This window comes from Globicephala melas, chromosome 6, assembly GCF_963455315.2.
Source record: "Globicephala melas chromosome 6, mGloMel1.2, whole genome shotgun sequence".
In the NCBI taxonomy this organism is placed as follows: Eukaryota; Metazoa; Chordata; class Mammalia; order Artiodactyla; family Delphinidae; genus Globicephala; species Globicephala melas.
The window spans coordinates 12,217,269-12,230,579 of record NC_083319.1 but is presented as its reverse complement, the minus strand read 5'-3'; positions in this window follow the sequence as shown (position 1 = coordinate 12,230,579).

Below are 13,311 nucleotides of genomic sequence, written 5' to 3'. Positions count from 1 at the left end.
GCGGAGCGGGTAGGCCCGTGAGCCATGGCCGCTGAGCCTGCGCGTCCGGAGCCTGTGCTCCGCAACGGGAGAGGTCACAACAGTGAGAGGCCCGCGTACCTCAAAAAAAAAAAACAAAAAAAATCTTTGGGCTCAGATTTTATTCTAAACTTGCTTCTTCCTCCACAAGGGAAGGTAAGCTGGTAGCTCTGGTGACTTGAGGTGTGAGTGTGTGTGCATGTGAATGTGTGGTCTGTCACACACACACACACACACACACACACACACACACACACTCACACACACCCTTCCTCTGGGCTCACCCCCAGAGCTGGGGTTAGGGGAGAAGAAGGAGGGAAATGGCTGTCCCTCCAGTGGCACCTGGCCAGGCTGCGGTTCCCCTTTTGTGAGTCGTGTCTGTGGTGGAATTAGTTCAATGCCTGCAGGTCTGCTGGTAGTAGGTGGAGGCCCCCAGGGTCCCACTGACCAGGGACTTAATTCCCAGCCCCTCCCCCAGGCACTGGTGGTCCCTCCCCAGACAAACTACACCTTCCAGGGACCCCTCAGCCACATCCCTCCAGTGCCAAGACTCCAGCCCCAAGCTGAGAAGGTTCCAGGGAGCCTGCCCCTCCGGCTCCTTCAACCTCCGCTCCTGTGCTCCGCTCAACCTCTCTGCCTCCCAGGAGCCAGAACCCAGAGGACTTGACCCTGGCATTGTGCCACCACATCCCCCCCTGGTGGCCCTGGGGCAGGTGGCAGCCGATGGCTAAGCAGACGTCCAACCGGGGAATGACGCGTCAATGTCCCCTCTCTCAGTCACCCCCAGACCTTACAGGCAGTACCCTTGGGCTCCCATTTCTCCATGCTCTGATGCTCTCCACGGCAAACCCACCAAATCTGTTGGCCTGTCTCCCACGGGAGGCTCAGAGCCTCAGGGTGATCTCTGGGACGCAGATTCCTATCAGGACCTCCTGCTGTGCTGTTATACCTGCCGCCCGGCTGACAGCGTCTGCCCACGCTGGGCTGGGACTCCAGAGGCCCGGGAGTCATCCTAACCACCTTCCTCTTCTTTTTGCTGCTCCATGACAAACTCTCCTCAGCCATCAGACCCACTTCTCTGCTCCCCATTCAATCAGGGCCCCACCCATTCTCACCTGGACAGGCCCCTCAGTGCTTCCCCTGCCCCAGTTCCTTCCATCAATGGCAGTGACCTTCCTAAAACTCTTAAAATGTTAGTCTAGTTCTATGCCTCCCCCTAACATCCTCTGATGGTTCCTAATACCTAGAGAATAGTCTAGGCCTCTCTCAATTGGAAGTCCAGCCTCAGCTCCAGCTAAATCCACACGCGTACCCACTGCTTAGCCCCTGGTGGCTTCATCTCGTGCACAGCTTGACAACTGGTAGCGACCGGCCCCCGGATCTGTGTCGAGGGCTGTGAGGAGAGTGCTGTGGTCAATTAGTGATGCCTGCCATGGGCCCAGGGTTGGCAGAGCTGCAGGGTTTCTGCCACCCTGTTCTAGTTGTTCCAAACTGTGCACCTTTTCCCACCTGCAGTCCACCCTGGACTCTCTGCAGCGCACATACTGCGTTACTGCCACCGTAAACTCGCCAGTTGTCCCCCCCCTTGCACACCATTACCCCTGGCGAGACTCCCCTCTACCTGTCCTCCATCTGTCAAGTCGCCCCTCACCTTTCCTTCTTTCTATTTAACTGGGGTGACCTTGCATCTTGGTTTGCCCAGGTCTATGCTGTGGCCCCATCGTAATTATTAGCAGAATCCCTTTACTCTCATGCATGTCCCAGGCTGCACTATGAATCAAGTATGCTCACCCAGACTCTAGCACATATAACGTTAAAGGCGCTTGTGTCATTTTTAGGTCTGTCTTGCCAGTGCCCAGAGAGGGGTCTTGGACTGGAGTGGAAGTGAACTGGCAGGAAGAAAGAGAGAAAGCACACTGCAGGGTAAGAGATGGAGAGAGCTGGTGTCGATTGGCGTTGGAGTGGGGGCCCTGGGACCCCAGAGAACCAGTCAGTACCTGCCTCAGAGGAAGCCGGGTCTTCCCATCAGCCCCACAACTCAGGTCCTTGGGGGGAGAGGCAGAGGTAGAGACACCATGGTGGGAGACTATAAGAAACTGGCCGAGGGAAAGTAAGAGATCTAAAAATACAGCCGGCAGACAGAGAGGAAGTGGGGGCAGCCCTGGGCAGAGGCTGAGGCACAGCTATTGTTCTGCACTGCCTGTTGCCCTGAGGGTGTCCTGGCGGGGGCACTGGTGCCCCAGGGTCTTCACTCTGGTAGTGCTCCCAGCTCGGAAGGTCCTTCCTTCCCTGGACTCTTTCCCTATCCAACTCCCCTTCTGGAAGTTCTCAGCTCCAAGGACACTTCTAGAAAGCCTTCTCTGACCCATCGCCCCTTCCCCCTACCTGGATAGATTGGTTCTGATCTCTCCTCCGTGGCTCTGTCCTTAGATCATTACTTATGTGATCGTCCAACTAACCTTGGCCAAAGCCCCTCATACGACGTTGGTCAGACGGCTTGAAGTCAGGCACCTGGGCTCAAATTCCAGCTGTGTGGCCTTGGGCTGCATCGCTCTGTGCCTCATTTTACAGGAGAGGAAAGATTTTAGAAATCTTTTTTTTAGAAAGAGAAAGATTTTCTCTCCTGTAAAATGGAGACAGTTCCAGCAGCCACCTTGCTAGGTGGTCATGACGGTAGTGTGCTTTGAAGCACGTCGCAAGTCTAGAACCTTCCCGGACACATTGTAAGTCCCCTTGTTATTAGCATTCAGTACTACAATTACTTGAGGGCAGGGCTGAATTGATCTTCTTGCCTCACCCTGTAGCCCCTAGTAAAGTGCCTGGCTTGTTTAGCAAGCGAACGCGTTTTTGTTTATGTCCCACCTGGTTCCAAAAAAGACTTAAGGCCACACGATGACGTATGTTATTGAGAGTTTTGCGAATTTTAAAACAAGCTTAAAATGTTACTTATTTCTCTTCGCCAGCCCTGCTGTCTCCTCACGGATGACCATTCCTCCCAATCATAGCCTGCTATAGACCAGCAGGCGCCCACTGGCACTGGGGCCTCCCTCCCTCCCAGGGTATCTGTTGCTGGTTACAAGAAAAGTCTGTGTCCCATGGAACTGAACTGAAACGTGCCTCAGGTCACTTCCTGCCCCTGGTCCCAGTTCTGTCCTTTAGGCCTTGGCCTGAGAATACCTGCAAGAGATTTGAGGACAGAGAAGCTTGCAAATCCTGGACAGAGGTGCGTGCTGGGGAGTGGAGCAAGGGCCTGGGGAGGTGCCCTGGGCTGGCTGGCCATCCCTGCCCAGGCCTCTGAGGGCAAGTGGGGGGTGTGAGGACAACAGAGCTGTGTTTTAGTTAAACCGTCGCTCTTGCTAGAGTCCCAGGGAGCCTGAATAATTGACAGTGTGGTCAGCAGCTGACCGCTACTTCCAAGCATGGTGGAAATCAATCAGGTCGACATTTACTGCCCCAGCCCCGGGAGGCCTGGGGGTCAGAGGTGAGAAACTGACCCGTCCTGAGTCTTAACCAGGCAATGTGGATGGAGTCAGACAGACCCGTCTGTGCGCTCAGTCCTGCCCTTCTGCCAGCCTGTTTCCTTCTCTTCTGGGGGACCAGGCATCTGCTCCTCACTGGCAGGTAGAGCGGGAAAGTGCCCGTAATCAGAACGCGGATACAAAGAGCGGGTGGGAGGGGGAGGGTGAAGAGTCTGGTCTGGGAGGGGTTTGAGTCTGAGGTGCCTGCCACACAGCCGGGCACAGAAGGTCCAGTCACTGGGTAATTGGGTCTGGAGCTAATGGGAGGTGGAACTTCAGGAGTCCCCACCTCTAAGTGGTTCCCAAAGCCACAGGAGTGGATGAGAGTATCCAGGGTGAGTGGAGAGCAAGGCGACTGGGAGGCCACTGACATTTAAGGCACAGCGGTGGACCCAGGGAGAGGAGACCCCAGGGGGACAGAGAAGGAGCTGCCGGGGAGGAGCAGAGTGGGGCAAGGTCAGAACGTGGAAAGCTGCTCGGAGGTCAGGGAAGATCAAGACTGAGAGGGGTCTGTCTTCCGGATCTAGGGGGCTTATGAGGTCCCCCTGTGAGGGTAGCTGTAAGAGAGTTGTTGGGGGGGGGCCCGATTTTCCTGATATAAACAGGGCCACAGGGGGAGCTTAAGGGTGCCCAGGCACTCACGTGGGTGATACCCGGAGGGAGCTCTGGCATCATTAGGACCACTTAGGATTTAGACCTAGATCAGCCCCTACTTGTAGACGTCCTAATTTCTTGTCTGATACTTAATCCTTTTCCAACCTAGTCCCTGTTGTCTTCTCTAGCCTCTTCCCCCCAACAATCGTCATCCAGAAAACTCCTATTCGCCCTTCAAATCCCGCTTCAAATATCACCTCCCACCCCAGGCAGTTCCTGACATCTGCCCACATAGAGTTAATCCCTCTCCCCTCTGTACCTTGGACATCCTTTCTTCTTTTGCATGTGTTCATTTGTTCATTCATTCATTGACAGGTGTTGACTGTACATCTACTATGTGCCAGGCTCTGTGAGGACCCTGGGGATTCAGTGGAAACAAGACAAATAGTGACATACTCCATTTCCAACTAGCCAAGGCAAAAAGGGGGCAACTCAAGAAGGCAATGAATAATCAGATTGCCAGGGGGGCAGGGTCACAGCTGGACCAGGGGCTAGGGTGCTGCCAGCCCCCTCCCCTCCCCTTCTCTTCTCTTCTCTTTTCTTTCTTTTTCTCCTCTCCTCTGTCTCTGTCTATCTCTCTTCAGCTTCCCTTCCTACTCAAATTGGCTTCCCCTACTTTGTGGAAAACAGAACTGCTATTAGCTCCCGAATCCCCACCAGGGAGGGTATAACTATTTCCCCCAGTTCCGGTTTTAAAAAGACAACTGCAGAGAAGGAGCTGGTTGGCCAGGTTTGGGTCAGGAGCCCACCCTTCCTTAACCAATCAGCCAAAGCTAGAGAGTGAGGTCATGTGACAGTGTGGCAACTCCTGCTGGGCCCACCAAGCTCTTTAGGGTGGGGAGAGCAGCTGGCCCCCCCAAAAAAGTAGGGCTTCTTTTCCAGTAGAAACCATGCAGGGAGGATGGGTTGGTCCTCAAACCAGTAGGGGTCTCATAAGGCAAAGGAGCCCCATGTTGTGGAGGAAGGAATCCTGGTACCAGCAGTTTGGGGTCAACAGCCCAGAGAGACCCTCACCTTCTTGGGGCCCTGGACCCCACTGGCATCAAGTGAAGACTGTAGGCCTCTTCTCAGAATAATCGTTTTAGATGCATAAAATAAAATACATGGGATTACAAAGAACACCAATTATGCTGGTTCTGTCCACAGCCCTCTTGAGGACCTTAACTGCAGAAGGAGTGTAAAAAGACATTAGAAATTTGCTCTGAAATCTCCTGGAGGGAAGAGATGGGAACCTTGGCCTTTCCCTTGAGGGTGGAAGCTGTTAGACCTGTCTGGGGCCTGGGATGGCCCTGGAGGAAGCTGCCAGCAAAGGAGATCCTTGCAGGGAGTGGGTCGGTGACCAGATGCAGCGCTGAGGCTACAGCAGGCAGAGTTCTTCGCAGCTGTCAGTGGAGACTGATTCTGGTTAACCTAAAGGAGGTGTTTGGGAAAGTGTCAGGTGGCATGTGCAACTGATGGGGGCGGGGCGGGGGGGCGGGACTGGACAAACAGGCTTGACGGGAACGCAGAGTGAAGGCCCAGCCAAGGTGCCACGCTGAAGGCCATGCCTGCCAGCTGGTCACCACGGCTCCTGCTGGCACCTGGAGACAGTGCCATTCTGCCGCAGTGGCCTTTAAAGTCCTGCCGGACACTGGGCCTCTGTGTCACTCGAACGATTCAAAGTCCCGGGAGGGTGTGTCAGTTCGCCACACTTTAGGCCATATTCTAGCTGCTGGGGGTGCAGAGTACGTGCCCCGGTCAGCGTCTGTGGTGGTGGTGGGGTTCTTTCACCATCTGGGGACAAGGGTTGCTGACACCATTTGGAATGAGTTAGCAAGGACCCCGGGAGTCTTAGACTTATCATGGGGTGGGGTCTCTCTAGAGAGAAGTCATGGGCTTCCAGTGATCAATAGACCGGGCTCAAGAAGATGAGCCCTTACTCGGAACCTCAGACTGGGGGTCACCTGTGTCTCCACATCAGCCATCTCTGCCCAGGCAGCTTGCAGCCCAGGGCCCGGCACCGAGACCCGGCCAGCTGCTCACCCGTCCGTCTCCTCTTCCTGCCGGGCACGCAGCTGGGCTGTACTTCCCAACCTTCCTTGCAGTTAGGTATCGAATGTGACCTTGGGTCGGCTGATGGAACATGGACAGAAGTGGCCTGAGACACTTCCAGGCCCAACATAAAAGTCTCCATAAAGACAGGAGTAAAGACACAGACCTACTAGAGAATGGACTTGAGGATATGGGGAGGGGGAAGGGTGAGCTGTGACAAAGCGAGAGAGAGGCATGGACATACATACACTACCAAACGTAAGGTAGATAGCTAGTGGGAAGCAGCCGCAAAGCACAGGGAGATCAGCTCGGTGCTTTGTGACCGCCTGGAGGGGTGAGATAGGGAGGGAGAAAAAAAATGTCTCCGTAAAAATCCATAAAACCCTGCAAGCCTCCGAATTCTTCCCCCATCCAGCCAAAAGCAGGTGGTTCTGAGGCTCTAGGGGAGGGTGTAGCCACAAGAAGGAGGGAGCCTGGGTCCCTGAATCACCACATGGAAGGCCCATCCACCCACCATCCACCACAATACCTGCCATGTGAGCCAGAAAGACAGCTCCACTGTACCACAGAGACTGGGGGCCTGGCTAGAGCAGCAGCTCCACTGTACCACAGAGACTGGGGGCCTGGCTAGAGCAGCAGCTGGGGATCACTGATACCCTCTGAACATGGCTGCTGAACCAAGCTACTCCACGATCCTGGACAAAGCACTGCCCTGCCCTGGGCCTCAGATTCCTTGGCTACCAACAAGGACCTACTGTATAGCACAGGGGACTCCACTCAATATTCTATAATAACCTATATGGGAAAAGAATCTGAAAAAGAATGAATACATGTATATGTATAACTGAAGCTCTATGCTGTACACCTGAAACTAACACAACATTGTAAATCAGCTATACTCCAATTAAAAAAAAAGTCACACACACACACACAAACACACACACACAAAGATTCCTTGACTATATGAGAGCCTGGACCAGGTAGCCTCTAGGGACCCTCCCTTCTGGGGCAAGGGAGAATTTTAGCCACACACTTGCGTGCGCGCGCACACACACACACACACACACACACACTCCTTGCACTGGGGGCTGTGTCTGTAAGGATAGGCCCCAGAATGGCTTCTCGATACTATTTCTCTAAAGCACGCAAACGAGGACAGCATTCCGGAACCTCATTCCTACCAGATATCAGTATAACAAAAACACATGCTGTAGACCAATAAAATGCGATGACCAACTCCAGGGATAAAATGTGTTTGTTTATATGTATTTTTGTACCTTCCTGGATCATAAAAGGAATTACATTCTCATCAGATGGTGTCCATGCACAGACAGCATTGCAGGGAGAGAGGAAGTGGCAGCTTTTGTTCTTATAACCTCGTGATCCTGTGGGGACTAAATGGCCATCCTTGTTGGCTGTTTTCTCTGACTCCTCCAGGGCTGGTGGGAGGAGGGGTGCGGCAGGAAGGGAAGAAGAGCAGATGCTGTCGAAGATGATTTCTTCCCAGGCTCCGGCTATGGCCCTTCTCCCTTTTCTCACGGAGAGAGCGGTACCAGTGAGGCTGCGGTCTTGGGCTGGCACGTAGTCACAAAGGTCCTTGGATGGCAACAATGGCCCACACTTATCGGCCAGGCACTGCTCTCTGTGCTTTGCATATAGTAGGAACTCATTTAAACCTCATGATATATTACTTTCGCCGGGGGCGGGGCATTTTACAGATAGGGAAACTGAGGCACAGAGAGGTTGTGAACTTGTCCGAGGTCACACAGCCAGTGAGTAAACAAGTTGATATTCTCACCTAGCCAGCTCTGGCTCCAGAGCTGCCTCTCTAGGTTGGGAGAAAGGTTCTGATCCTTATCATAAAAGCCACCAGAAGCAGAGGAAAGGAGTAGTAAAGTCAACACAGATTCTCTGCTGGGGGCAATTTTGCCCCCAGGGGACATTTGGCAATGTCTGGAGACATTTTTGATTGTCACAAGTGGGAAGGATGGACTGCTGACATCTAGAGGGTAGAGGCCAGGGCTGCTAAATACCCTACAATGCCCTGGACAGCCCCAGCACCCAACAAAGAATTTTCCAGCCCCAAATGTCAACAGCACCTAAGCTGAGAAACCCTGCTCTGAGGTCAGGCAGGCCTGAGACCTGTGCCACTTCCTAGCTGTGTGGCCCTGGGAAACCGGCTCACGCTCTCTGAGCCTCAATGTCTTTAGGAGAATGTTGGGTAGTGTATTTAATGAGACAAAGCCTGACATATAGGAAGTGCTGGTTGTCTCCACCTTATTCTTCTTCCCTGCACCTCCGCATCCTCACCCGTCCCAGGCCCTGTCACATTTCTTGACCAAGAAACAGAACCAGGCCCTTCCCAGTGAGCCGGGGAGAGGTAGGAGTTTATACTCCCCCGCTTGCTCCTGGATGTGCCGACGTCTTCAGCTCCTCTAATTACTTATTTAAAGGCTATCGATTCCTTGGCCGCCGCTGGGAGGCCTCGCAGAATTGCCTGTCTCGCAAAGAGCAGGTGCACCCTGGCCTAGCGGCTGGGGCTGTAGCCTGACATAACCAGGCAGGGGGTTATTTGTGCCGGGGATGCTCATGAAATATTCATGTACTGATTTAAATACCGAGGATGTCAAAGCTGGAAAGAGCCAGAGAGATCATATCAGCAAAGCTCGCCCTCATCCGGAAGGGGATGCAGCTGGGTGTGGTGGGAAGGGAGGCCAGCACATGAGCGTTCAAGACAGATACCAAGGCCTCGGGCTCACTGTGTGACCTTGGGCAGGTCACTTGCCCATTCTGGGCCTTTGATTCCTCAACCGTAATGAGAAGAAGGGGGTTGTGAGGCTGAAATGAAACGGATATAGAAGAATAAACGTAGCACATCGTAGGCCTGCAAAATTTAACTGCATTTAAAGTCAGCAAGCCTCTGGGCTTTCCTGGCACAGTGGTTAAGAATCCACCTGCCAATTCAAGGGACACGGGTTCGAGCCCTGGTCCGGGAAGATCCCACGTGCCGCGGAGCAACTAAGCCCGTGCACCACAACTACTGAGCCTGCGCTCTAGAGCCCGAGAGCCACAACTACTAAGCCCATGTGCCACAACTACTGAAGCCCGTGTGCCTAGAGCCCATGCTCCGCAACAAGAGAAGCCACCGCAATGAGAAGCCTGCGCACTGCAATGAAGAGAGTAGCCCCCGCTCACCGCAACTAGAGAAAGCCCGCGCACAGCAACGAAGACCCAACGCAGCCAAAAATAAATAAATAAATTTATAAAAATAAAATAAAATACAATAAATAAAGTCAGCAAGCCTCTCTGAAACTGAATTTCCTCCTCTAGAAATTTCCTAGGGTTGTTAAAGGTAAATGAGATGACAGATGTGATCCTCTTATACCAGGCCAGAGACAAAGGGAAGGCTGATAAGTGTTAAGTGTGTTTAACTATCATGTATTAGTGCCCAGGTGCTGTGCTAAGTCCCAGGTACTATGCTAAGGGCTTAACAGGCACTAGCTCTCAGAATCTACCAACAGCTGTGGTGAAGGGTATTATTATCTGAGTCCCAGTGGCATGCTGGTAAACTGACTGGTGGGAGTGGGGCAGGGGAGTCCTGATTTGTAATGTTTGCCAATTTTCCTAATGTAGATACTCCCACCATGGCCAACTGCCAGCTTGATGTCACCGTACAGTTACAATGAGATGCAGGCACCACTGGATCTCTATTTACAGATGAGGAAACTGAGGCTCAGAGAGGTTGAATGACTTGGCCCAGGTCACACATCATGATGGGCCAGAACCAGGACAGTCCACACCTCCTTTCTCCCAGTCCAGTGCTCTTCCCACCAGGTACTCAGGACAGCGTTGGGGCCACCTTGTCGCCCTCTTCCACGCCAAAGCTTGTTCAGGAAGCCAAGAGAACCACACTTCACGGAACGCCGGCTCCAAGCTGCGCCCTGTGCCAGGTAATTAAAGAGGACATTCTCTTACTGATTGATGCCAACAGCCTGTGAGGCAGGAATTCTGATTGCCAATTAATGGAGGAGGGAAACGAGCTTAGATGGGTGAAGTGTCTTGTCCAAGGCAACAGCGCTGGAACGAAGTAGAATTGGGAATTTGAACCCAGGCCTCCAATGACTCTAAAGCCCACGTAACTTCCTCTCCACCATCTGGCCAGACCCTCCCCCTGGACACCAGCCCCCAGACTGCCTGATCCATGGAGGGATCCATGTGGAAACTCCATGGGCATTCATAGACCCATTTGTTTCCAGAACTCACCCTCTTGCTCTGTCTCAGTGGTGTAGATTTGGATCAACTAGGATTTTAAAGAACTCAATCAGGGCTTCCCTGGTGGCGCAGTGGTTGAGAGTCCGCCTGCCAATGCAGGGGACACGGGTTCGTGCCCCGGTCCGCGAAGATCCCACATGCCGCGGAGCAGCTGGGCCCGTGAGCCATGGCCACTGAGCCTGCGCGTCCGGAGCCTGTGCTCCGCAAAGGGAGAGGCCACAACAGTGAGAGGCCCGCGTACCAAAAAAAAAGAAAACAAACCACAACTCAATCATCAGGACCCCTGTTGGAGCATTTGAATCAGAATCTCCCGGAAGAGGAACGAGAACCAAGTGGCCTTGGTGTTTAAAAGCTTTCCAGGGGATTCTGACATGCAGCTGGTCCTGGGAACCACAGCCCTGTTTCTCTGTCACCACCGGTGCCCCTCGGAAGAGGGGCACCAGGGGTGACAGAGAGGGGGAAGAGGGGCTGGACAAGCATACAGGGCAGCTTCCATTCTCCTCCTGACTCGGTAGCCCACCGCACTCATTTATTCATTTACTCAGCACATGTTCATAGGGTCAAACACTGGGTTGAGTGCTGGGGTACAACTGGTGACCATGGCGCACAGTACTGGCCCTCGAGAAATGTACAGACCAGTGCATGCAACCAGAGGAAGAAACCTATATTCACCACTGCTAGGAATTTTCTGGCTTTGTTCAGAAAAATGGATTATACTGCAGGAGGCAGGAGGGCAATGTTGATATCTTGCTTCTGAAAAGGAAGGAGAGGAAGAGAAGAAGGTAGGGCAGGAGGGAGAGAGCCTGAGTTGGGCTCAGGGGCAGGGTGATCAGAGCCAGGTCGCTGCAAGAGCAGGGTTCCGACAGCAACTGTTCAACTCGCCCACGTAGCTGCGGCGCAGACCCTCTCTGGTCTAGGAAATCTAGGGCAAAGGGCACGTTGCTCTCGCATGGTTTGTGTGAGGGTCTCAGAGAGCTGAGTGGCACTTTGGGGTCAATACCACCCAGCCGAGGGACAAGAAGGAGAGGGGCTGGGAAAAAGAAGTTTCTCTGAAGAAAGTCCAGGAATGGAAGCCTTTAGCTGCATCCAGAGTGCCCAGGGCCCCAGCTGCCATCAGGGTGACAGGGGAAGGTGGGCTTTTTATCAAGTAATTGCCAACGTGAGGAGGCCCGTGAAGGAGCAGCGTGTGGCGTTATGGAGTACAGAATAATCTGGGGAGGGGAGATCACAGTCACCACTGACTGAGCAGGTCTTGTGCTCTGGATCTGGTACATTGCATGCCATCCACACCACGTCTTTGAATCCTCACCAACTTTTTATGAGGTAGCAACTATCATTATGCCCATTTTATAGATGAGGAAATGGAGGCTCAGAGAGGTGATGTGACAGGCCTAAAGGCACACAGCTGGCACGTGGCAGGGTCAGGATTTGAATCCGGGTCTTTTTTATTTGCTTGTTTGTTTTGGCTGCACCACGTGGCTTGTGGGATCTTAGTTCCCCGACTGGGAATTGAACCTGGGCCCTCAGCAGTGAAAGTGCAGAGTCCTAACCACTGGACCACCAGGGAATTTCCTGAATCCAGGTCTTTGTGATTTGAAAACCCATGCTCATCACCCCTACCCCGTTGAAGCTGCCTCACCTATTTCTCTTTCATTAGAAGGCCCGCAGGCCTATGGACAAAAGAAGGGACAGAACGCGTATGCACAGGTGACATACACACAAAGAGGGGTGACATACACACAAGGAGCCACGTTATGGCTGAGGAACTCTGGCTCAGAGAAGTGAGAGAACCTGCCCACGGTCACCCATGAGAAAGTGGCAGAGCTGGGATGGGAACCCAGGAACGTCACAGGCCAGGCCTTCGCTCTGCCCCCACAGCTGTCGGAAGGCCAGCCCTCACCTGTCCTCAGCCCGTGAACCCCTGCTGCGCTGCCAGCGATGGGGCAGCAGGTACTCGGCCTGGGTCTCCGGAGCAGGCCCAAGCCTGGGCCTCAGAGCAAGGTTATCGGGCAGCCTGGGAGCCTGCCACCTTCCCAGTCACCCCAGGGCATCGGGTTCATTGCCTTTGTGGTAGAAAAAAGAAAAAAGACAAGGCAGGAACGCAAGGAAGATGGGGCTGATTCCTGCCGAACTCCTCCTGTTTGGCTGAGTCAGCAATGCCGAGAGGCCTCTCTGGCCTCAGAACAGAATCGCAGGGACCTGCAGATAAGCTGGAGTTTCTCTGCATGGCCAGCAAGGGCAGGGGTGGTGACGGTGCCGAGAACAAGGGGAAACGGGCTGCTGTTCTCCTCTAGCTCTGGTTGCTCTCTCTACCCACTCCCACCCTGCGACTTGCCCATGCTTTTGAAAGGCCACTTGTTTCAGACTTCACAGCACTCAACAGTCTAGAAAGCCCTTACAAAGAGCTCCACGGCCTCTAAAGTGGTTTATGATTCTGAAGTGCTTTTTGGATTATAAAAAGCTAATCCACAGTCGCCTCCTTAATGCGGCAACATTTACAAAACACTTTGCAAGTCACAACGTGTTCTATAGTTTGCATCGTCCTTTGCAACCCAAAAATGCCTGCCTCTCTGGAGAGACCTTTATAGTTTGCAAACCCTGGTCACACCCATCGCCTCAGCTGAACTGCAGAATTAGCACCATGGTGAAGGCTAATAACATCTACCCCTTGTACAGCACTTAGAGTGTGCCCGGCAGCCGTATGAAAGCTTTACGTCTGTTGACACACTTCATGGGCACAACAACCGGTGAAGCTGGCATCCTTCTCATCCCTGTTTACAAATAAGGACTCTGGGGTACAGTGAGGTAAAGCGGCTTG